Source organism: Hylaeus anthracinus, unplaced genomic scaffold (genome assembly GCF_026225885.1).
Source record: "Hylaeus anthracinus isolate JK02 unplaced genomic scaffold, UHH_iyHylAnth1.0_haploid 11994, whole genome shotgun sequence".
Classification (NCBI taxonomy): domain Eukaryota; kingdom Metazoa; phylum Arthropoda; class Insecta; order Hymenoptera; family Colletidae; genus Hylaeus; species Hylaeus anthracinus.
Window position 1 is genome coordinate 13,878,105 of NW_026534341.1, and position 19,242 is coordinate 13,897,346.

At 35.2% G+C, this 19,242-nt stretch overlaps 1 long non-coding RNA gene across 1 annotated transcript in view; it reads left to right on the forward strand.

The window, feature by feature from the left end:
* Positions 1 to 19,242, forward strand: part of LOC128888686 (uncharacterized) — a 193,317-nt gene that overhangs the window by 109,948 nt on the left and 64,127 nt on the right. The gene's annotated exons all lie outside the window — the stretch shown is intronic.

Consider the following 19,242-nt stretch of genomic DNA (forward strand, 5'->3'; position numbering starts at 1 on the left):
AAATATTCAGTGATCCTTTTTTACGTATCCTTTTTTAAATGTATACGATATGCTACCAATCACTACGACATCGACAAAAATCTAAATTTTTGAAGTTAGGAAAACGTGTTTGGATCTTCAATCAATAAATTATCACTCCACAGACACTTCTTATTAAATTGTACATGTACGAGTATATTAATTAAAGATAAATGAAATTACCATGTCTATAAGAAACAAAAAATACATAACTATGAGAGAATATATGAAGAAATAAAAGAAATAAGGTATATAGTTATTGCACATGGTACACACAAGGTAAACGAAACAGAGACAGCAAATATTACATATTCTTTCAGTAGGTGGCAGCCTAGCGTGCCACTAATCTGTCATATAATAGGGCGCGTAATTCAATAGGATTCTAATGATTTGTCAAAACCTACCACGCTGAATTTCCATCGCATTCCAACGCTTTATTCAAGGTTGACGCAAGCAACCACCCTACGCCTACGATTGGAAAGCTCAAGCAACAATGGCCTATTATCAACGACTGAAGCATTTTACGTTTCACATAGGAAAGGCCAAACAAGTGCAACAAGGTATAATTTTGTTATTAGTACATTTAGAGAAACATTTCAAAGGAAAAAGATGAATGGTTCAAAGTGTCCTATATTTGTAGAAATCCTATTATTTTCCTTTTCTATTACTTGCTACAAATTTCATACAACATTTTTTAACTGTATTTATTACATGATTAAGGTGATCTCTACTAATTGATGCATATTGCAGTCTCATCGGCGTACAAAGTGGTTACAATTTTACCACGAAGGGTTTGAGCATCTTTTTCATTATAGACAATTACTTAAAATATCTTGTGAACATTTTTTTATCATTTCACCTTATTACTCTTTTACGAAAAATGACGGAAGGAATCAACCTATGTAAAAAAAGAAGAGTACGTATTTCCATTTAAGAAAAATCATGCAACCATCGATTGCACCTACACCATTGCACTTATAAAAGTAAAACCTGGTCCGACAAATGTTGTACACTTTGAACTCATCTGTACAAGTCATTTGTTTGAATTCATTTTTTTCCTTTGACATTTTCTCTAAATGACCTGAAAACGAAGTTACAGTTTGTTACACTTACTTGGCCCACCTTGTACATAAAGTAGTAAACTAGTAGTAAATTTTTTTGTTAGAAACAGCCCATCAACTAGTTCGCTTAATGCTATTTTTATTTCGCAAATGGCAAAGGTTGTTTTAATCGATAAAAAAAACTTACTATACGGTATGGCTCAAGATATTGTGAACGCCCCCATATCAAAGAAGCATCCCTTAAGCGAACCCAAGTGTAGCCAAGTAAATACATAGGTTCTGTAACATGATATCCCGAAGCAAAACTATCCAGGAATTGTAGGAAACCTTGCGTCGGAAGAAAAAGGTTGGTTCACAACTCGATTCTTCCCAATTACTCGGAAAGGGTAAACGAGCGTCTTTCCGCTGCAGATGTTTCAACCCCTCCGGTGATCATACACCAGGAACAACCGTTCTAATTCTCGTGCAAGGCGATTGGCTGCCGTGGCAGGACCTGATGAGAGCAAAAAGGGGCCGTACGGAATATCGCGGAACACTGATGATGATTGCGAGCCCACATGTTCGGACACACGGTTGTCTATCAGTGGAGGGGGTGGCCTTTCATTCCTCCGGGGGATAGAGCGGCAGTTTTCAAGTGCTCCGAGAGCTAACGCTGACCCCCACCACTCTGCAACCCCTGACAAATCAATTCGCACATAAGCTTGTAAACACGAAGATGGACAGTTTGCACAGTCGTTGATGGGACTCTTGAAACGCTGGCGTTCGACACGAAGAATCATGGATGAGTGGAAGGCGAGATGGACAATGGACATTTGGATCCATTCCGATGAATTGATGAAATTGTTGAAGGACATTATATTGCATTGCGCAACTTGATTCTCGCTTGGGGGATTAAAGTGTTTATAAAACTTTAAACGCGTTTTTCTCGAAACCACTTTTTTCAAACTGGGAGGACGGATTTCTCAGTGACTACTGCATGGATTGATATGAAATTTTTACAGTAGCTTCGTAAACTTTTTTTTTTATAAACAATTTAATGCTTAATTGTAGGGCAAAAATTCGATTCGTTGCTTAAAAAGTGCGCCACTTCCACAAAAATTGATTCTTCCAAAGCCAATTGTATATAGATTATAAATTTTCTTTACTTTTTGTTCCATGACTCATAAATGCCGAGAAATCTGACCTCTCGAGGCGGTGTTTTCAAAAAAGCTGTTTTCGACGACGGGCTCTGTCGCCGCCATTTTGTATGAAAATGACAATAAAAAAATTGTTTTTCGTTCTTCAATATGTATTAAATAAACCCTCTAAAAATAAATTCTATTCCATTTGTCACACTCCCAAAATAAATTGTCAAATTTAGGTCTTCTTTTCTACCTCTAGAGTGATTTTACCCCTTAATTAAAACGTAAATTATGATTTAGTAACGATCAGAATTTAATGGATTATAATTGTTTTTTTAGTTGGTTCTCGACCAACTCCGATTTCATTTCTTTAATTTTAATGTCTCATCTCAGGTAGAATGAAATGTTTTGCGATTATTTGAAGTTCAGTACAATATTTTATTAGTAAAATGATTGTACATAAAGACTAGGTAATATCAGAATATTTGTTTACCGTTATCTATACTTTTTGAAATAATCTTCTATATGTAAAAATGGACTCTTCTCGCAAGTTTCACAATGTTACTCTAGAAAACGTGCATTGAACATTTAAGCACGAGTAAACTCAATGCTAGCAGTCATTGTGTTGCATAATTCCCTAGGGATTTCCCTTCAAACATTCTAAATTAAGTTTGAACATGTAATGAAGAACACTAATTATTACGATGAGAAGTATACAACACCAGACTATTACATATCTGTATACACATACTTTCAAAACATTGTTCGAATACAACCTTTTCTTTTTTATATTTACAGTTTACTCATAGGACACTCGGCTCCGAAAATAAAAATTAAAAAGTTAGAAGTTCGTTGTAAAAATTGAATTTCAGGAAAATGCTAAGTTTTCAAATTTTACGTCTGAAACTAAACATCGTAAAAATAAACTATAAATATAAAAAAGTTTCGTTTCGTCATTCTCTGTTAGGTGATACTTTTTCTAAATTGAATTGTTCGACTGTTGTTTTTTTTTCTTAAAGACAACAGCGACAAGACCATTACGAGATCTCAGGAGAAAGGTCTATTAAATCTTTAATTTTTATTTTTGTAACTAAACGTCCTCTGAATAAACTGTACATCTAAAACAGTTCCGCCTTACCATCCCCTATAAGTTGAAAAATTGTCCCACGGTCAAAGGGTTAATCACTTATTCGAAATACTTATTGAAAACATTCTTGGATTGGTCCCACTATTCTGAATCTTTAAATTTTTATATCAGATTCGTAATTGGCAGTCAGAAAAACACGTATATACTGATTTTCGAGAATATCAGACAATTCTTCATATATTAGGTGGTCCTAAAAGTTCATGTCATTTATACTTCTGCTACTCAAATTAATATGTGAAACATACTCTTAAGTTTTATACAAGAAAAAGGTAATTTCTCTCATTTTACAATATTTTCTCACCTTTCTGACAGTCATTATACCGTCGCTATAAAATTTCTGTAGTTTTTTTTATTAAACATTGACACAGTCTTCAGCACGAACTTACGGGACGATCAATTAGCGTTGTCCAGTTTTTTCGGATTTGGATCCACTGTGCGGCTTGGCGAGGCGTTTAACATGTTGAATGTAATATCTGTATGTAAAAAATGTGGCTGTCTATGAACACGTTAAAACGGTGGACCGTCAAGGGTCAACGATTGAGCGTCAGAATGAAGCGGAAGCGCGTCGGTATCGTTAGTCTCATTCTTCCAGGACGTCGACGTACGCAATGTAAATTGCAGGTTTGGCCGTATTCGCAGATGTCGACCGGTCGATTCGCAAACTCCGGGGAAAGAAAAGCAACACGGGCTTGGATTCACAGGGGCGAAACAACACGCGGAGCTTCAGAGGAACCAGATAACCGGTTTCGATCGGTCCAACACGCCCGAAACATAAACGGAACAGAAACCGTCGGCCGTGCAACCGTTGGCAATCTGTATACATCAATACGTGTAATTTCGAGCGACAGTATCAGCAACGGCGTGGCAGTGTATGATGCCGTCGGTGCAGCTGCATCCCCCGATGCTGCAACCTCTATAGCCACGAATTGTACGCGATGTTCTATACGGCTCACAAGTTTCCCTGGGGGTGGGTGCGGGGGCGAGCGACTGTTTCCCGGAACCCGTCGACTATACAGCCTTCCTCGATGGATACAGGGGCCAGGATTAGAACTGATTGGGCCGGCCTCGTCGTGATTAGAGATGTTATCAGGCCGGTTACGCTCTCGCCAGCGTTCACCCTCTGTATCGTAGCTACGTGTTTGCGTTCTTCCTGCGCTTCACCCCTTCCCACGATCCGGAATGCGTACTCTGTATCGTCGAATTGTCATACCCCTCCTCTCTCTTGCTCATCCTCTCTCACTCTGGCTTGTCATGCTTCCCGTTCTGGTAGATATCTTATTTTTGTGACAGTTATGTATAGGTAGACTTAAGCTGAATTCGTGTCGATGTTCCTACATGTACTTCACACGCAAAATTAACTATATGTGAATAAACTAAATATATACACTAAGTATATACAGTATATAATTTTATTTAACATGTACGTTACGGTGAATGTGATAAATGCGGTGATTATGTATAATCCCCACTAAAGTTGGTAAATGTGATAAATTATGGAATATTCTTCAAATTGACTGACGATTTTATATAATCCCCAATTAGTAATGGGGAATGCGATGAACTTGTTAATGCATATACTATCTACGCGGAAATACTGTTTGAATAGGTTTGGACCTAATTATTCAGACATAATTTTTCAGACCTATCCCTAACCCTACATCAGCCCTTAAAGGGTCCTCGGAACTGATGTACTCTTGAAATCTGAAAACCGTCGCGAAACCGTACTTCGATGAAAAAAGGAGCTAAGAACGGCGTTTCCAGCCACTTTTTCGTTGATGCAAGCTGTCTATTAAGGTTACATCTCCCGTTTAGACAGTTGAAGCTCTCAGATTTTTGATTCGACGCACTTTTGAAATTTGTCAACAATTTTGAAAGTTTTAATCTAACGTCCTTACAGTCAGACACTTACCATGAGACCCTTCAAATGTTATTCCAACCGTTATGCCCCCTGTCATTTAATGGCTAAATGCATATTTGACTAAATTAACAAATCGATGCATGAATACTAGAAATAGACGACTAGAATAAATGTTCACGCTTACATCCATGTGACTTAAAATAACCATTAACTGAATTTTTAGTAAATTATAAAATATTGCTATTCGCAGCCTCTCGCGTGATAGTAACCATGAAGTAAGGTTAGGTCTGAAAAATTAGGTCCAAACTTATTCAGACAGTATTGCTATAAATCTTTATTACAATAAAATAACATGTTAAAAATGTTCTTACAATTTTCTCTTAAAATTCTACTCTCTACTACTCTCTAGAAGGATTTGTCATGGTTGCCAAAAATGGTGAAAATCAGAAGTATGATCGACAAAACAATCATACCTCGACCATCGAGGTACTGAATTATTAAAAGCGCTTAGAGTGAACGGCCACACACCACTTGTTCACGGTTTTGAGCACGTATGCGAAAGACTCGGGAATGATTGGTTTTCCTTCGCTGGCAGTGTCGTATCCCTGCTGAAAATCTCTTTACCGAACTCGGCCCTTGCATCTTTTATGACAGATCCCGATACATTGGTCCCTTGGCCTTAAAAAATGCGCAGGCGAGGACAGGCTTGGAAGACTTTTCCAATAAAATTACGCTATTTCTCGCAGATCAATTTTTCAGGAATTCTTCGTTGTTTTCAATGTAGACACAGTCCTGAATAAAAGTACTGGCCAGATTAAATTTTCGTATAACACTGTCTGCAACTATACAATTCTGTATTGAAATTTTTAGAAACAATTGTCTGTCGAATCTACCAGTCTCCATATATTTAAGAATTCTTCGATAAAGAAAATAAATGAAGCTATACTCTCATTTTTCAAAATTTGTAAAAGTGTGCATGTTATAAAATGCAGGTATTTGTTTAAAACAATTACGATTCTGAAAAGATGATAGTTGAGCAATTTTTTGTTTAACCTCTTGAGGGATATTGACGCATATGAATACGGTTACTTTTACATCAAAATCAGTTATTTACAATATTTGTTAGAATTAAAAATTACATACTATTAATATGAGCCAGTATATTTTTATGTCAAAATCGATTTACAGATAAAAATTATTTTAGTTTGTGCTTATTCAATTAAAGCAAAAAAGTTCACTTAAAATTCGTCTCTTACGAGGTTAAATTGAAATTATTGTTATTCTGTATTAAAGCCCGCGAAAGTTCGTTATAATCCGTTGATAAATTTAATAGTTACAATTTCTTAAATAAATAAATTTTTGAAAGAAAAGTAACCGACTTCGAAAAACATTAAAACTACACTACACTACAAAGTATGGAATACTTTCTAGTTAATTTATATGAATACTCCCCAACTCTAGATATAATTGCTTAAAAGTATGAGAAAATGCAGTGACAAATATGAAATAATTTCTATTTAAATTGCACTATCACTTACCAGCTCGTGGTGAATTTGATTAAATTATCAAATTCAGTATATTAAATACAATGCAACCTTTTGGAGACGGCGCAAAATTTAAAATTACCTACATTCAAAATTACCAAACTTGTTTCAATTTTCTGTCGGAGGAACTAAAATTATAGTCTTTAATTATTGCTATTATTATATCCGCTTTAGACATTAGATACATTAACACTATTTAATATCGCCGCTCCTACCAAATACTATCCTAAACCTATTTAGACAGTATTTCCATGTAGACAGCATATGCATTAACAAGTTTATCATATTCCCCATTACGAGTTGAGGATTATATAAAATCACCAGTGAATTTGATAAATATTTCAGAATTTATCACAATTATCAACTTTAGTGGAGATTATGTATAATCACTGCATTTATTACATTCACCCGTACCATGTACATTTACAGCATTCAATATTGCCGCCCCACCAAAAACTTACTCAAGCCGGAGTAAATAATTTTCATTTTGCGCCACCTTCGAAAAGGTTGCATTGCATTTAATATGCTGAATTTAATATTTTAATCAAATTCATCATGAGGTGGTGAGTAATAATGCAATTTAAATAGAAATTATTTCAGACTTTTTACTGCATTTCTCATACTTTTAAGCAATTATAAGCAATTATTAGCAAATATACGTGAAATTGTACTGTTTTTGCGAAAAAATTGATGTAAAGTGGTAAAGAATAAAACAAGGCCAAATTTTTTTTTATGGAACCAAGTAGCAGTGGTGCTCTACGAGATGCAAGAAGTTTCAATTCGAGTATTTTGCAAAAAAAAAAAGGGTAAAAAATGACAAATTGCAAAATGTTCTTGAGAATAGGGCCATCTACAAGATCAAGAGGTTTCATCCCGATTGTTTAAGTCATCTCGGCGTAATCGATAAACATTCCTAAACAAAAAATGGATGTCGAATTGGGTAACCTCCTCCTTTTCGAAGTCAGTTAAAAAGGTAACACAAATCATTTAGCAGTTGTAAAGCCGACATTTTTAAAAACTTTTTAAATCCTTCGAAATGTGCTTAAATGTCACTAAAGACTACAACATATCCAAATGTTGTCAAAATCCGAGGTCTTACTCCATTTGTTGATAACTTGGTATGGAATGACATAATGTTTCGAAATATGGTACCTCCATTATTTGTATCACCAAATATTTCTTATGTTTTTCCTCGTTTTATACTGTAGTATATTTATATTATCACAAGTACAACTTGTAATTTAACAGTGTACATCAGATATGCATGTTTGTTTTCAGAAGTTACGAACACCTACGAATCCAAACACGTACCCTAGTTTCGGAAACGTCTACCATCAACTTCAAAGAAACAAGTAAAGATCTGATTGTTGATAGTTTCAGTCATATTGGGCATTCGTAACGCTTCAATCTCTTGCAGGATTCCAGTTCACGATAATCGAGTATTCATGAGACTATTCATGAGGCAGAATTTTCGAAAAAGGTGGCACGTGTTAGTGTGAAAAACATCACATATACGGTGGACAGTCCAGACAGAGGAGCTCTTTAAAGAGTCCCTCGTTCATATCGTAGTACCGACTCGACTCAAGTGCCATTTCAATTACTCTGGAAACGATTCTCGAGTACCCCTTCATGTCCATAGATAAATTATCTAGAAGGCACATGCACCCGGTCAGCCGGCTGGCCGACTGATCTACGCACGAACCCTGTAAAACGCGATGGATCTGATAATCTGGACGCTGAATCGTATCGTCTCGCGTAGAGTTGTAGAGAATGGCTCTCGAAACACAGATTCGCGCCGATATTGGATCCTGTTTTTGCTGGAGCCGTGTAACATCTATTTCGAAAATGGAACATGAAGTGAGTAACTTTAATATTCGAACACTTGGGAGACAAGTGCCTAAGCAGATTTGTTGTTATACATGGTTTGAAGATTACCTTTACCTTTAATTGCTATTACCTCTTCTTACAACACTTAAGGGTATGTTTTATGTATTAATTTGAGTAGCAGAAGAATAAGTGGCATGAACTTATGGGACCATCTAATACAAACCGTCCGAAAATATACAGAGTCTACCCGTTAAGTTATTATTCGCATGTGAATAGTCGCAGCGCAGCGTTCGGACTGGTAGAACCAGTGTTACCATCCAGTACATGACGATTTCCTTTGACACAACCTAAATTTTATTTAATACGGCATGAAATATTTTATTTAAAATTAAGTTGAAAATAAATAAGTGTCGTTATGTGTAAAAATGTAATAAATAAGGAAAGATCAATGATTTAAAAAAAAGTTGGAACTTTGGGATTTGAACTCTGGTTATCCACCCAACAGTCTAGTCTTGAATTAATTGACCATCTAGTTTCCGAGGTATGATTAATCAAAATTTACCGTTCTCTTAGAATTTGATATATTTTCGTATTACAATTAATCATATATCTCGTAAACTAGATGCTCAGTTAATTCAAAATTTCAATGGGGAACAACATCCTAACGAACAGAAATGTGTGCGCATCTTTGTAGTTAGGGGTGCTGCCATTGAAAAAGAGGTAATAACAGCACTAAAAAAAATAATGTTAGAAAAAAAAAACTTTTCTTCTACGGCTCCTTCAAAATCATTGAAATCATACCATAAATAATTTTCATATTTCAAAAAGTAAGGGAGATATTTAAATAGTTTCCTTCAACTGTAACAACCTGTATTCAGTGGTAATTGAAGCAAGTTAATATATTCAACGTTGTTTTTTGATTATTTAACCCTTAAACGCATAGCGATATGTATCGTGTGTTTAAAACCTCACATCTCTTTATGTAGCAAGCTTTGCATAGTGTTTTTTTTTCTATATTTTAATTTTAAAAACTAATTTATCGTTTCCGAACGCAAGTAGAGAATCTTTGACAGTTGATTTCTGTATCTGTGACAATTTTCATTGTTGGTGCGCTATCTGATTGTAAGTACAATTTCATTTTGGTGGGTGTTACGAATTACGATTATTTATATAAAAAGTAATAAAAACATACAGGAAAATTTGTTTTCGGATAGAAACAAGGTAAGAGTAACGAGTTATATTTACATTTTTGCATATACTGGTAAATTTATGCAAGAAAATGTGGCTTTTTTGTGATATAAAAATACATCAATATTCAAGCTCGGATCTACATAAGTTCACTAATCCTAAAGTTATTTACTTTTTTTTTTTGTATTTTTCCCATTTACTACATCCATTTCCCGGTTGATTTCAAATGTTATTTATTGAAAATAAAAATTCATCCATTTAAGGGTTAATCGCAGTGTGTAGCATCTAGTATATCAAGTCCTCGAGTGTAAAGCGTTAATCTGTTTAAGTCTCGAGCGAGGTCATTTTTATACACCCGCCCGTAACCCGTAACACAGATCTCTGGAAACATTCGTCATCGCGATGACGCAGGCTGGCATCACGACTGTTTCCCGGCGCTCATTAACGTCTGACGGCAGCCACGCGTTCCCCCTTAAGGACGAGTCATAAATATAACTTACGGGTGAGTACCTATGAAAAATTTGTCGCGGCTTAGCCGCCAGACAGATTGCGGCGCGGCGTGCGGCTGCGTCTCTTAATTTCGTGGCTGCCTCTCTAAATCTGGCGCTTACATGCTCGTTCTTGTGTCACGGAGTGTCTGTGACATTGTACGCGTTGTTCTCTTCGTTGCTTTGCTTCTTTCCCTTTACGGGTTTAGTTTATCGGATTGTATTATGGAGGAGAAAGATCAACCGCGTTTGCATATTGAACATTTTGAGCTTTTTGACCTCATTGTGTCAATGAGTGGATGTTTTCTTTTTTATTCTTCTTGCTGGCAAATACCTATTAATTATGGTCCTTCGAGCCGGATGATAATGGTAGTAACGGTCGTGAATTCAGGATTGCTTCTATCTCAATCGTTAGTGTATTAAACTGATCATACGTAAACAAGAGTCACCTACTGTTTGATATAAGTGTCGTTTAAACGACTTTACTGCGGCTTCCTAAAGATCGCCAAAGTGCGGAGAACGAGGAGGACTGAAATGCCATTGAATACTTTCATTACTTAAGTAATGTTGTAATTTTGTTTTGTAATCCTCAGAGTTTAAAAAAGCCTGTAGCACTAAAATTTCCTTTCTTACTCCTACGAAATTAGTACCGTTATCAGTATAGTTTTGAGACCTTCCTCTTCTCGAGAAGAAGCGTTTCAATGCCCCTAAACAAACTTCTGCGGTAAGATCGGTAACCAACTCGCAATGTGTGGCCTTTGTCGTGAAACAAACGAAAATAGCTACGTATACCTTGAATTTTGTTCTATTGCGAAACTTCTTTTCCTTTATCAAAAATGGACCGCAATAATCGATACCTGTATTTTGAAATGGTCGTGATTGAGAAATTCGACTCTCCGGCAAATCTCCCATTATGTAGTTCGGTATCTTAGGATTTGCCTTGCAACAACGAATACATTTATGTATAATTCTTTTTGTAACATTCTTTCCATCTATTGGCTAGTAATTTTGTCTTACTGCACTTAAGGATCCGGCTCGAAGGACCAAATTATTTGATCACAATTCTTGGGTTCCATCCAGAAAATCTTTTATTTGTGTTTATTTGCGACTGATGTTTAAAAATTGATGAGAACATTCGCGTCTCAAGTTGTATATTGTATGTTTCGCGTAGACAGGGATAAGATAAGGCGGGATATTTGAATAATTGTTAGTATGGAGAGTGTTTCATTTAGGGTTGTCGAATAGATTAAGCTATAAAAAAATCGCTATGTGTAGCTTGTAAAATGTATTTACCGAGGTTATTTGGTACAAAGGGCAATGTATATTTTCCGTCCAAAGAAGAAGGGGGGAGGGGAATTTAACACAAATTAATTTTTTTAAATGGAACATTACATATTTTTATCTAGAATAAGGTAACATTATTTTAGACAAATTCATTGACCTACCATACATTTATTCTAATATAAAGCCTTAAATTGAAGGTTATGGTCAGTAAGTTTGACGCAGTTCATCAGTCGGTTGAACAAAAAAAGAGCATATTTTTTTCTTCTTAAAGATAATAGAAATAAGATTTCAAATTAATGACGATCCTTACGTGGGAATACATTTTAATATACATTTGGCAGAAATTGTTCAAATTAACGTTGTAAATTTGTTAAAACCCTTCTTCAATTGATATTCATAAAAATCCAATAATTATAAATATTCATTAAAAATAGCCGGTTCAAAGTAGTTTCTATTAATTTAAATATTCATTGAAATTTTTTTATAATACATACATTGCTTTTCAAATTTGATGAAGGATAAAGTTAATCTTAGTGCTCAAATTTTATAATAGTATTTTCTCTGAAAGAATTGTAAGAAATTCAACATTTTCAAGAATTAAAACTTTGACATTGGACAAGTATTAGAAAATACATTTTTCTTCAAAAAATTCAGTCTTGTTTATAATTTCATGTTTAATTTTATTATATCTCACAAAGAGGGCCAAATGATCATAATTGAATCGATAATTTTAATATTTTCCGTTTGCTGAGATATTATTTGATAACGCAAATAAAGATCAATTGCGGGACAAATCAAAATATTGTTCAAACAATCATGACGAGAGTGTTTGAGAAAAAAGAAACTTATCGCCTCGTGTAGTTTTACGTTTACGGCTCGGAAAGGCACAGTTTCCACACGGATAGTTCGATTATTATAGAGGGTATATTGCGAGACTCAAATTGATGGACGCCTTGCACCGTCACGTCGACCCGACCGGCGCCGTCTCGACTTCCAATTAGCAGCTTATCGTTTATTGGTTTTCGATATTTGTTTTCCTTCTGTGAGTTTGAACCGAAGCTTGGGGGTTCCACAATTTTCCAAATAATGAAAATTGGTCGAACATCGGTCGACGGACGGGAATACTTCTAACGATCTCGCGGTTGACTGTAAAAATGTTGGGTCGTTGCGTAATCACGGACGTGAATAATTACGCGATTGACAGTCACCGATGTATCAGCTTTGCTCTGGGGAATTATTTTCTTTAGGAGGCCACATAATTCGCGTAAACTGAATTTTGCAAAAATTGTAAAAAGAGTTTTAATAAACCTATAAAATAAACCAAGGATTTTCTATTAATCGTTCTTTTTTCCACGTGTTATCCACGAAGTAAAACGCATCGATTACAGAACAGTAGATAGATATTTAGTAAGCATAGATGGGATGATACTCAACGTTAATACATAATAATCTATATACTAGACTTGTACTTAGACTACGAATATTGGGCATTTATGACTTACAATGACAGGGTTATAACTAGACTGCGGATCTTTATGCATTTATAGGAAATTTGAATGTACAAGAACCTATAAAATGCAAACAATATGCAAAAATATAAAAAAGATTGAAAGTAAAGTTCATGTTATAATATTTGCAGAATAAAATGAATTTCTATTTAGGTTCAATTTTTGTAGGCATGTTCGGGAAGATTTTATTTTGCATAAAGATCCGCAGTCTAGTTATAACACAATATATGTTGAAATAAGAATATTTAATGTGATATAAAATACACATGTATACATGAACGAGCGCATGTTTGGCGTAACAGTTCGTGATGCGGATTAACCTAAAAAACGTCGCGAGATCGCGCCTCAACCAAAAAAAAGACAAAAGATGTGAACGACGCGCATCTCGGCGGCCACATCAAATTGAACATATATAGATCGCTTTTTCACATATAAAAACATAGAAAACATACAAAAAATATACATAATATTACAGAATTTTTAATCATTTAAACTTTGGTATTTGGCAAGTTTTAGAAAATAAATTTTTCCCTAAAAAATCCAGTTTTACTTAGAATTTTTTGTCTGGCTTAATTATATCTAAAGTAGAGGACCAAATTTCAATATATATTATACAATTAAAATTATAATATTATTATTTCATTTTGTGTAAGTACGCATACCTTTTGTTTATATTTAATCCACAATCTGCGCATAACATTATAAATATCACAGTCTCGTAATTTTTTCATCGCAGACATAATTTGGATGGATTCGATACAGTTCATTGTTACATTGCTGTGATGTTTATAAAAAATGTTATTTTAACTAGTAGAAAGGCTTTCGTGTTGATTTTTCTCTATGTGAAAATGAAATCATATACGATCATAAACATCATTAATAGGTGCTTTTCGTGTTGAAAAATAAGGTTTCATTTTTAAGACGTTTACAAGGAATTCGTAATTTATCGAATATGTCACACTGTTACATACCAATTTAATCAGTACGTGCACGAGGTCTTTACACGGTAAAATTAAAAGTATATTACGAATTAACTCCGATAAAAGTTACGAAATAGTAGCGATATAAGTATCACGTGTAAAGTAAAACATAACGAAATATAATTCATTTTTTGATTTATATAATCCCTATATAATCCGTGGTAATAGTGGGTTTATAATGGAGGTTTTTAGCAAAGTTTTTATCAAAATTCAAACAAAGTTTTATACATTTTATCAAGAATATATTTTCCTTCTCATCCACAGTGTGGATCAAATAAATGTAACAAGCTATATAACTTCGTTATCAGTACATTTAGAGAAAATGTCAAAAGGAAAAGTCGAATGGTTCAAAGTGTACTATACATATTTATAGATTCATGTTTTCTTATAAGTACAATGGTGCATGTGCAATCGACACTTGTATTATTTTTTTAATGGAAATGTATTTTTTTGTTACACATATTGATTCCTTTCGTCTACTTCATCCTACGTAAAAAAGGATTAGGTTAAAGCGATAACAAATTATTACTTAACGAGATATCTTAGTCCTATTGTTAAAGTTAAAGGGTTATAGACAAAATATCAAGGTATAATAAAAATTTCAAATATCTGTCCAAGAAACTACAGTGCATATCTTATTCCATGAAGTTCCCTAGTAGCATTTATGGTTGGCCAACAGTTTCCAATAGTTGGGAATCAGTTGGGATATAGTTAATGCTTTTGCCTACAAATGCGCAAATAAGGGCCTACGTTAAAAGGATTATGACAATTTTCCTACAAATACCCAATGTTGGGCTAACAATTACTATAGTTGGTTAATTAACAAGAAACTTGCAACAATAATACTACGTCAGACCAACCAAAGCACGCCAACGCTTAAACGTTGTCCTTAGACGTTGTGGAAATTTTGTTACAAACAAGAACCTGTTGTTATATTCTAAAATGAGTTCTTTCTATTCTTATTCATGAATAGTACTTGGGGTTTTCTATCGTTGGGTCATAGTTGGCCCACTGAAGTTTTATGTACAGTATATTGAACTTTATTATTCGATTATTCGTCAAATTTGTCTACTTTAATTTCAGAAAGCAAAAATGAAAGCAAATGAAACGCTTTTTTGCCGGCACAACGACGGGGCGAGTCTTTCGACTCTTGTTTTATTGAAGTGTAGTAGAGCCAATTGTCTGGCTACTGTTGGTTTATTGTACCTAGTCAAGAGTTCGCCCTACGGAAATAAATTTTCAGTTTACCCTTTATATTGAAAGTAACGTGGGGCCTACATTGGGTGTGATCGTTGGCTCAGTTTCAAGAAAAGGGCGACAATCCTAACCGTTGGCCAACCGATATCACGTCAATGGCCCATCAAAATGCCAACAATAATTGCTACTAGGGTTTTAGTATTCTTCAAGGTAGAGTGCATTCTAAAATATTATAAAATAATGTAAATTTTATGGAACTATGACAAAACGATTATCAATACTAATGTGTCTTTGTTATGAATTATTTATTATATAACAAAAAATAATTTTCAGATGAATTTCAGCGATTGGTTTAGTATTATTCTTTAGTATCGTAATTATAAAATCACGAATGGCCCTCAAGATGGATATCTTTCATAATCAGTGCTTGCGGAGTTACGGGATAAGTCTCAGTTACGTCTGCTGGCTTGTATAAAGTAACGTACTCGTTCAACGCAAATCGAATCGCATTCGGCGTGAACAAATCCACGAAATCCTTGAAACGGGTTTGCGATTGCAGAACGGAAGAGTGGCCGTGGAAGATCCACGGCACCCCGACCACTGGCTGAAGGGGGAAAACGTTCCAAGCCCTCCCCTCCTCCTCTCTCCACTGTTTCTGGCCCAAGCGCACGGGAAGAGGGCCAATATATATCAGCAAGTAAAACAAAAGCCTTGGACAAACAACGAACGGTGATGTGTCTACCTCAAGGATGGAGGCGCCGAGGGAAATGAGGGTTGCAGGGCGAGAGGGGGGGGGGGGGCAGCACAGTAGACGCACGGGCCGAGGAAAGAGAGGAGTGAGATATATGGGGAGGCTTTTAGTTTCGTTAATGGGTATCTCGTAGACCGATAAGTGCTGAGATCTGTCTACCTCCAGTTGCTTTACACCTTTTCCCGCTTCGTGGTGCATGCTCGGTGCGTACCCCACCGCTTTCCGGGAACTCTGGAAAAATCGTAACATCTCATGAAGCCATCTCTCCCTTTCAAAGACGACTGAATCCTCGAGTTAGGTGGATTCGTAGACAGCCAATCGTACCCTCGATTATTTTCTTGTGCATATCATGTTTTCCTTTTTCACTCATTCTTTCATGAAAGAGAACGGTCATTTCACATTTGCAACGGAGATTATGCACCAAATGCATTATACAGGTGAAGCAAGATATCTCATAAGGGAAGTACGCGAATTGTAATTTGAGTTGTCTAATGAAACTCAATAGAAATAATGATTGTCGTCAAAGTAACGTAATCTGATGAAAATTAGAGGCGATCTAGGTTTCCAGATGTTGCTGTGTTTTTTAGAATTTTGTTTGCTTCAATGTGGATGGACTAACTTGTAACGTTTGATGCAACTGAAGTTGCGAGATGGATCTGATTCTCTTAGTGATGCGACAATTAGGCGAGTTCAGAAAAACTCGTGCTTAACGAAAAACATAGGAGGCCATCTTACTATAGGATGGGAGTGCGTACAAATCTAATTACTAGACTGCGGATCTTTATGCAAATCCATATTTTTATAGAAAATAGGCGAACGAACGGGTCCTGGACAGAAATTTATGTCATAATTAGATGATTCCAAAAATATATTTTTTATTTTGCATATTTTGCATATAGCGTATGTTGCATATTTTTTGCATAAATGCATATCCGATTACTTAATGGTCCGCCAGAATAAATAAGATAGATGTGCCTAAAAGATTGATCAACTACGATCGACAACGTGTTCTAATTTCGATTTGGTAAGTACTGTATTGACATACAGTGAGAGACAAAACAAGGTCGATGATGTGATGTGTAAACAGACGGAGTCATGCCGCAGTTAATCTCCATTGTCCAAGTTAATCAGTAAAATTTAACATTTATTCAGAGCCATTTCTCAATGTTACCTGAGGCTATAAAGAAATTGGTAACAATAGGATTACCTCTAACAGAATCTATAGATTTGGTAACTACAGTTACAGAAAATTTAAAAATTATATCCGGCGATTATAGAGAAAAAGTTATAGATAAAATGGAATCAGTATTAAAACGAAACGTACACTTTAATATATTATTCAAAATAAGTAAGATTTTAAAGGGTGAACACATTGAAGAACCACGAGAAGTTCTGCCAAGTAGTTATTATATAATTATTTTAAAGATCCATACATACATTCCTTATACTTATATTTAACATATACCTTGCATACATCTTGCATATATTTTGTATATTTCGACATATTATAAATGCATAAAGATCCGCAGTCTACTAATTACACATTAGTGAACTTGTAAATCAATACTCGAAATAAAGAATTTGGCTGCGATTAATTCAGCTACATTTCATAAGTGCGTATCTTGCACAGAACCTGCAGGTTAGTCAATCTACTGAAAAGCAAAAAAATTCTTTTAAATGTATAAGTTTCGGATTCAGAAATTTATAAAATTGTTTAAAAAGGAAGAAGGTTATGTAAACCAGACGACACGTGTTGTTGCAGTGCGACAATACTGTAATTATAAAATGCAAATATATACACAGCTTCATACGACAGAGATTTATCATCTACTAATACTAATAATTATACCTGAATCAACACTTGTCGGTATAATCAATTATTAACGCTAATCTTAAATAACGTTATCACGTGCACAACTATGACATATTTAGCATCGTTACTCCGTCATTACCCCCGTATCCATGCGATGTTGGAAACGAGCATCTTTCTGCCGGCGCTCGCTTGTCAGCCATGAGACGTCAGCGTTACGCGCGGCTAAGTTTGAATGTTGTCAGACTTACAAATATAACAACGTCTAGCAGCCGAAATCGCCTTTAATTTTCACGAGATTACACTACTTCGATGACAATCTTCGTCTCTGCTAACAATAAGTTTTATTCGAAAACTTGAGTTATAGTTCGCGTACTTCTCTTGTGGTGGCCTCTAGTAGCAATTATTGTTGGCATTTTGATGAGCCATTGACGTGATATCGGTTGGCCAATGGTTAGGATTGTCGCCCTTTTCTTCAACTGAGCCAACGATCACATCCAATGTAGGCCCCACGTTACTTTCAATATAAAGGGTCAACTGAAAATTTCTTTCCGTAGGGCCAACTCTTGACTAGCTACAATAAACCGACAGTAGGCAGACAATTAGCTTTACTACACTTCAATAAAATAGCTTTCAGAATGATAATACCCAATTTTCATCGGGCATTATCCCCCCTTGTAAAGCTTTATTAAATTTTGCCATTAATTTATATGGAGGGCACATGCATTCTTTTTTTAAACGTGTAAACCACTCCGATCGTACAACACCAACACTTCCATTGTCGCCACCTTGAGTTGCTTCAAATTCAATTACTTTGTACATTATGTAAAAATAAAATAGAAAAAATATTATATACGAAGCGTGTCTAATCGTGATAAATGCACGCGTTCAACTGCATTAGTGCCTCGTCGCTTTCTACCGTCGCCTTCGTCGATCAGTTTTTTGTTTTATAACCGTCGTTGTTAAGAACAAAAATTTACATGAACTAAAAATGTATATTAAATAGAACGCAATAAAACAATACGCATTACTGCTGTACGAACGGATTTTTCACTTTCCATATTAAATTACTACTTACCTGCTTTACATTAGAACGGATCACCAAACGGACTGCAAGACGCCATGCAACTGCACACAATATACATATAACAAACATTCATTTCACCTTTAACTCGAAAAATAAAACACTCGCGTTGCGAATTATATTTGTAATTTGTGCTTTATTGTAAATGTCAATGCGTAACATACAATAAAGCAATGGATAACAAAAATGAACTGTCTGGTGACAACGGTGCCCGCCCAGCATCACATCGATTAAAAATGAAAAGAAACGAGTCGAAAGACTCGTCCCGTCGTTGTGCCGGGAACAAAGCTTTTCATTTGTTTTCATTTTTGCTTTCTGAAATTAAAGTAGATAAATTTGATGAATAATCAGTTAATAAAGTTCAATATACTGTACA